This window comes from Rattus norvegicus, chromosome 1, assembly GCF_021556685.1.
Source record: "Rattus norvegicus strain SHRSP/BbbUtx chromosome 1, alternate assembly SHRSP_T2T, whole genome shotgun sequence".
Lineage (NCBI taxonomy): Eukaryota > Metazoa > Chordata > Mammalia > Rodentia > Muridae > Rattus > Rattus norvegicus.
Window position 1 is genome coordinate 5,794,495 of NC_141534.1, and position 6,678 is coordinate 5,801,172.

Genomic DNA, 6,678 nt, shown 5'->3' on the forward strand with positions numbered 1-6,678 from the left:
ATATTTTTGTAGTTTGAGTTCAAGTCTGCCAATCTGCATTAGCATAGCATCTGCCTGGTTACCAAGACAATGCGTCTGAAGAAGAAAAACCAAGTGAGCATGTTCGTGGTCGTCAGGTTTGTGTCAGGAGCATGACTCAGCAGTCTGAAGACCACATGGCTGAGGTTGAGCATGCCAGGGAGCCAGAGCAGCCTGCAGGAGAGCTCTGGGCTGTCTTCTAGAGCATGGCTGACCACATCATGGGTGCACGTCATCCTCTTTCCACTAGGGAAGAGCCTGGAAAGAGCTAAGACACAAGGACTTCCTTATGCCAAGAAATCTGCATCTCACAACTTCTCTACCAAGCAACTGTAAAAACAAAGAAAACAATTGAAAGCAGTATACACGAATCTTTGGTGTTTAGAAGATCTAGAGACACATGTAAAAATAAGCAAAAATATGATGTCTTGTGATTTGCTCTGGATATTTCGTTATCATTGGTACAGAGAGCCAATGCTGACAGAAAGGCCCTTTTGCACACGCATAATGAATGTGTACAAGGAGGGAAAGAATTGTCAACTGCTATCATTCTTGCCCCTGGTTTGCTCACTCTAGTCTCTCCTGTGCCTAAAGCAATGCCCCTGCCTCATAATAAATACTCAGGAAATGACTAGCAAGTACAGCACCTTTCCAAAGGCGCATTCTGGAAACACAACTTCCCACTCATCAAATGAAGAAAGGTAAGACACATGCAGGTTAAGGGCCTTCTCCAAAATGAAGGGGACACTTGACAGCACAGCCAAGCCATGAGCCCATGTCCGACATTCAGCTCTTGACAGTGCCACAGGTAGCAAGGCTGTCAATCAAAACCTCGGTACCTCTTCCCACAGCTTTATGCTAGGGCGCGAGGCTGCAGCATTTTGTCTCACTGGGAGTCTGTGACCCGCGAGCGATGGCGAACCAGAAGCACGTAGAAAGCATTACCTCTAGACTGCGTCTTAAGGTGTCAGAGGCCGAGTCTCTGCACTGATAAGAGTCCACAGTAGTCCAGCTCGAGTAGCGATGGGATGTGGCGATATCACCAGACACCAAGCCTCAGGATACGAAGATGCTCGCAAGAGGACAACTGCCAAAGGAGCAGGGCAGTGCTTGAGTAAGACGAGGTGTTGTCCCTTCTGCCCTTGCCTTCCTCACCATGACACCTTTATATCTCCCGGGTGATTCTCTGATTTCCACACCTTCGTAACAGTTAGATTATTTGGATGGCTATACGCAGAGTCAGAATGCTAGTTTGCCTGGGTTTTTTCTTTAATGATACCCTATGGATTTCTCAGATGCAGTTCCTATGAATTTATTTCGGTATGGGGTCCTCTGCTGTCACAGGAGACTTTCTTTCTTCTTAAATCAGGTGGCCTTATTTTAAGCCTCCAAATAAGCAGAAACTCACACTAAATACCGCTGTGTACTGAATTCTGCATTCAGTATATTTCTTCTGAACTTTAGGGAAAGATCCTTACTTTTTGTAGACTTCAGAGGAATTTATCAGCATAGCCTCTCCTGACAGTCTTGTTGGAATACCAGACTCTTACACAAGAAAGGAGAAATAACACACTGTGAGGCTAAGCCATATGTGCCTTAGTCTTGACTTCCCATGGCACAGCAACTTGACAAAAATCTGATTATAAATCACTTAAAGCTTTCTTAAAGACAGGAAGATATGTCTTTTTAAAAGATTGGAAGGAAGCAAAGCATGGCCATCATAAATAGCCTTCGCTGTTTTGTTGCTGTTTAATGACTCGTGAGGCCAGGGAGTTGGCTCATCAGTCAAACGTGTTTGCAGCATCCCTGAGTTCAGAACCCGGTACCCTTATCCAGTTGCTCACAACTGCCTGTAACCCCAGCACAGGGCAATCTGACACCCTCTTGTTGCCTTCCCAGGCATCTGCACTGATGTGAGCATACTCACAAGCACATACATGTCAGTGAACATGAGAGACAAAGTGTCTTTAAATGTCCCCTAAAAGTGCATATTGAAGTAGATGTATTCCTTTAAGTGCTTATTTGGTTATAAATTTAATAGTCACTGTTAGTGCATTGACTCAAATTCACTTTAAGATTTCAGAAGTGAGGTACAGCCACAAAGGCTCATCATTATTAATGATAGGGATTCCGGGAGCAACTGTCTTGGCACCATTTCCTGAAAACTTGCTTGCAATCGCTTATGTGATCTTAGCCAGATGTATAGACTAGAGCAGACCTGAGAAGCTGGACTATGCTTCGGTCTCTTATCCAATAGCCCCTTCCAGTGTCAGAGCGCTCAAGCCAGAAAAATATGCAGGCAGCCGGGAGTTTACAGTAAACTTATAGTATTTCTACCTAGAGCTAGAACAAAGTCATGTGCTCTGAGATGTTTACTCTTCATCTATAAACTATTTAAAAATCCAAAAAGTGAGGTTAGACTACCATCGATACCATGAAAACCCTATATAAATATGCATGCTTTGTGGCTCTGGTTTTTAAGAGGTTATTATTGCCATGGTAGTCACCTGTACTCTCATGGAAATATATTGTTTAAATAGGAAAGAGTTTTCAACATTAAGATCAGCTGAAAGATTAAATGAGTGTATATGATTTTTATAAGCATGCATCAAATGCAGCATCTGCCCTGCTACAGTAGGAATAGATGAGCTAGGCTTGGAGAAATGTCTTCTGACAAACTTAGAAGGAAGTTTCAAGGCAGCCACACACAATTCTGTCTTCCTTTGCCTTTACTCCCTAAATAATTGAGAAAATACAACTCTCTCTCTCTCTCTCTCTCTCTCTCTCTCTCTCTCTCTCTCTCTCTCTCTCTCTCTGTGTGTGTGTGTGTGTGTGTGTGTGCCAGTTAAGTATGCTTTTTTTAATGTTTTTTCACTGGAAGGAACGTTAATAGAGGACAAACAAGAAAGTGCTCTAAATCATGTAGGGAGAAGCTAAAGGCACTGGACATAACCTCTGCCAGGAAACTATAATATTGAAAACAAGGAAGAAGGTAAAATTTGTTGTTGGAGAAATGAGGAACAAATCAGTGCAAGGCCATGTAGATGCCAAATTAAAGGAAAGAGGAGAGACCGAAACATTTTTGAACGTGTCAAACAGCTCGTTACTGTCTGTGCCGAGATCTTCAGAGTCAGTACATTCATTTATATTTGGTCACCAGACCACTGTAACTGTTTAGTATAATCGTCCGCCTCTCCCCAAACACAAGCATTGCTGACCTGATATCCCGAATTCTGCATCAGCAGCCACACTTGCTCTCTTAAATGCTTTACTTGGACCATGGCCCTGGCACAAGTGTACCTCCAGGCTCACAGTAGAGTCCTTTATTATATTTCCATCACTATTTAGTGTATTTAAAGCAAGGCATAATCACTTGTGTTCAGTATAGTGGCATACACTCAAGCCTCAGGAGAATAAGGAAGGAGGATTATGAATTTCATGCCTGCTTGAGCTATTAGGGGATAGGGAGAAGGCAAGGACAGGGCAGGGGGAAAAACAGAGAGAAAGAGAGAGAGAGAGAGAGAGAGAGAGAGAGAGAGAGAGAGAGAGAGAGAGGACTACCTACACACTAGCCTCTACAGGGCTCAGAATCCATTCACTCATGCCTCCCATGATTTACTAGTGTCACCCAGAAGTTTCTGGAGAGGTCTAGTGACAATTGACTGCCTCCACCACAAGATCACTCTAATAAGACATCAGATTATCACTACAATTTAAACATGCTGTCTTTTGGATTTCTACTTGTCATTCCATGAAGGACAGGCATTAAAAAATGCAGAATCTTAGCCACAGATGGGAAATTAAGAACATCTTTATAGTTTACAGATGAAAGAGGTTTGAGGAACACAGTTTCTACCAGGCCAAGGTCACATATTAGTTATAAATAGGCAGAATAATTCCTGTCTCTACTGATTCCCAGGATTCCTTTCTTCCTCCTTGTATTGCTTTCTCCAAGTAACAAAACACTGTGGTTTATTCTAGTGGTCCTCAACCTTCCTAACGCTGTGAACATTTAATACAGTTCCTCATGTTTTGGTGACCCCAACTGTAAAATTATTTTCTTGCTACTTTATAACTGTAACTTTGCCTCTGTTATGAATCGTGATATAATATCTGATGTACAGGCTATCTGATATGCAATCTTTGTGACGGTCATGACCCACATGTTGAGACTCCTGGTTTATACATTCTCATGTTTTAGGAATCTTCCACACTTTTCTGTAACTGAGTCCTTGCTTTATCAGTTCAAACTTGCTTAAAACATTTATTTTTATAGCAATGGCTTGGAGGGTTTTTTTTTTCAAGAACTGAGAAACATCATGCACAAAGACACTGTGTGCAGCATACTTAATGTCAGCTGTACTTGCTGCCAGGAGGATCAAGAGTAGAAAGAAAGCTATATACACAAACTGGCCTGGGAACAAATCTTCAACCTGCTTTACTTGAGACGTCTACTAAAGATGAGAAGACGCTGTCCCTCTAGACCAGTGTTAGGTGGGCAAGGTTCTGTGTCATCATATTGCCTTGTGACTTAGCAGTTCTGCATCTGAAGAGCTCTCTAAATGACCACAGAAGAATCCAACTCTGTAAGCCAGAAGGAAGAAGGAAGCCTAAGATTCTCAGTCTATGTGTCTAGGACAAAGCCATTTCGGCAAAAATGACATCTCTGAGGGTAATGAGAAAAGCTACTCTTCACATTGGTGTTACTACATTTTGTTACAGGTTGTGTTAAGGTGAGTTAAAACTCCCTTTTATTGAAGATTATCCTAATCTGAGTTATGACTTGTGTCCTTTTGCATATAGAATAGATTTACTTTTGATTAACCAAACTAGTTTGTAAAAAACATAATCTTCTAAGTATGTTTGGCTTCCCAAGACAAGTAGCTATAAGAATAATTAATTTAGTGCTCAAATTTCCAAAGCTGATAAAGAAGCGGTAGCATTACTCTCTATTTGTATGAACCATTTTACTTAGTTTTATGCATTGAAAGAGTTTCCAGTTCCTCGGACCTAAGAGACTCCAGTATAATGCTACATTTTTCAAGACTTCTTTGTTGTTCCTTATTGTCCCAATACTCTCTCTTGTAAACTGTAGATATTTAGACTGATAAAGATACGGTAGATAATATCTCACTATTTTTGTAATTGTGATTGGTTTTGGCTACATTTCAAAGATGATGATTGGATAACAGGGTCTCTACAGCAGCTAAATACCCCAACATGATTGGTTTTGTCATCAAGCGAGACTAGGTGTCTGGTTCATATTTAAACGATGGTGTATTTATCTTTCATTGCCTGGTTATATCTGACAGTCCTGACTTACCTCACTGGCACTCAAAGAAAGGAAGTGCAGTGTCTGTAATTCCAAAGAAAGGAAATCCAGGGCAGACTAAGGCAACGGGACACTTACTGCATGATGTTCTACTGAGTTGCAATATCACCAATAAAAGAAAAATACGGTCCATTCTCCAAATAGGTAGAGTGGATTCTTCTTTTTCATAGCTCCAATATTATCCACGAAAATATCATTCCACTCTCCCCTTTCACACATACACATTAGAATCTTCTTAAGAGATGTGAGAAACCTCCACACTCCTGTTTCACTATGAATTCTTCCCTATGAAGAAGCAGGGCGTTTGTGTTGATACTTGCTCATGTCTTCTCTGTTCTCTTTGAGTCTTAATCTCTGGATATAAGGCCAGTTGTCTAGGAAGCTGAAGGACATTTTCAATTTGTGTTTACTGATCTAGAACATCAGTGAGGATGGAAATTATATATATATATATATATATATATATGTAATTGACAAGTACATTGAAAATAAATTAGTAGCTTGAACAGAAAGTTGAATATTCTATCTACTTTGTGGAAACTTAGGCATCCTATTTCACTTTGTGCAATGTCAAAGCCAGGTTACTTGTGAATCCTTCAAAGTGTGTGTCAATTGGTAGTAAAGTATTCCCTGACATGTCGAGTGAAAAGTAAACATTTGTTTAATCATGTTTTCCATTGCATTTATTATTTGATTAAAGAATATTATTTTACATTTGTTTCACTCGATTCATATTGCAACAGAAGAATTCATCCATCAAAATTGTGAAAACAGTCAAGGGTAGTAAGAGAGCTTTGGCTTCAGGAAGACCTGAGTGGGGCCAGGTCCACCTAAGGCACAGTCAGTAGAGGTGAGCTGAGGGTCACAGTTCTACCTGCCTTCCTGAGGAGGCCTGATAGGCCCTAGAAACATCCAGGTTACACACCTCTGGGCCATTTCCCTTCCTGTCAAGTCCTCTGGGGGCACAGCCAGCAGCAATGAGCTACTCTCTGTCCCCTGAGCTGCTTTGTCCAGTTCTGCCTTCCCGAGGAGTCCTGCAAGATTTTCAGGAACATTAAGGTCCGCCTGGGGCAGAGACTAGCAGAGATGAGCAATATACTGGTCCCAGAGCTCCACTGTCAGGTTTACGGTCCTTTCTGCCTTCCTCAGTAGTCCTGCCAGCATCAGGAACATCCAGCCAACACAGGGAATGGCTAAACAACAACAACCAAACAGCCAAAGGGTAATATAAAATGACAATGGACAAGAGCCAGGGAAATACTGTATAACAAGAATGGAGCTATCCTACTACAATGGGCCCTGAATATCCTAACACAGCCTGAATACCA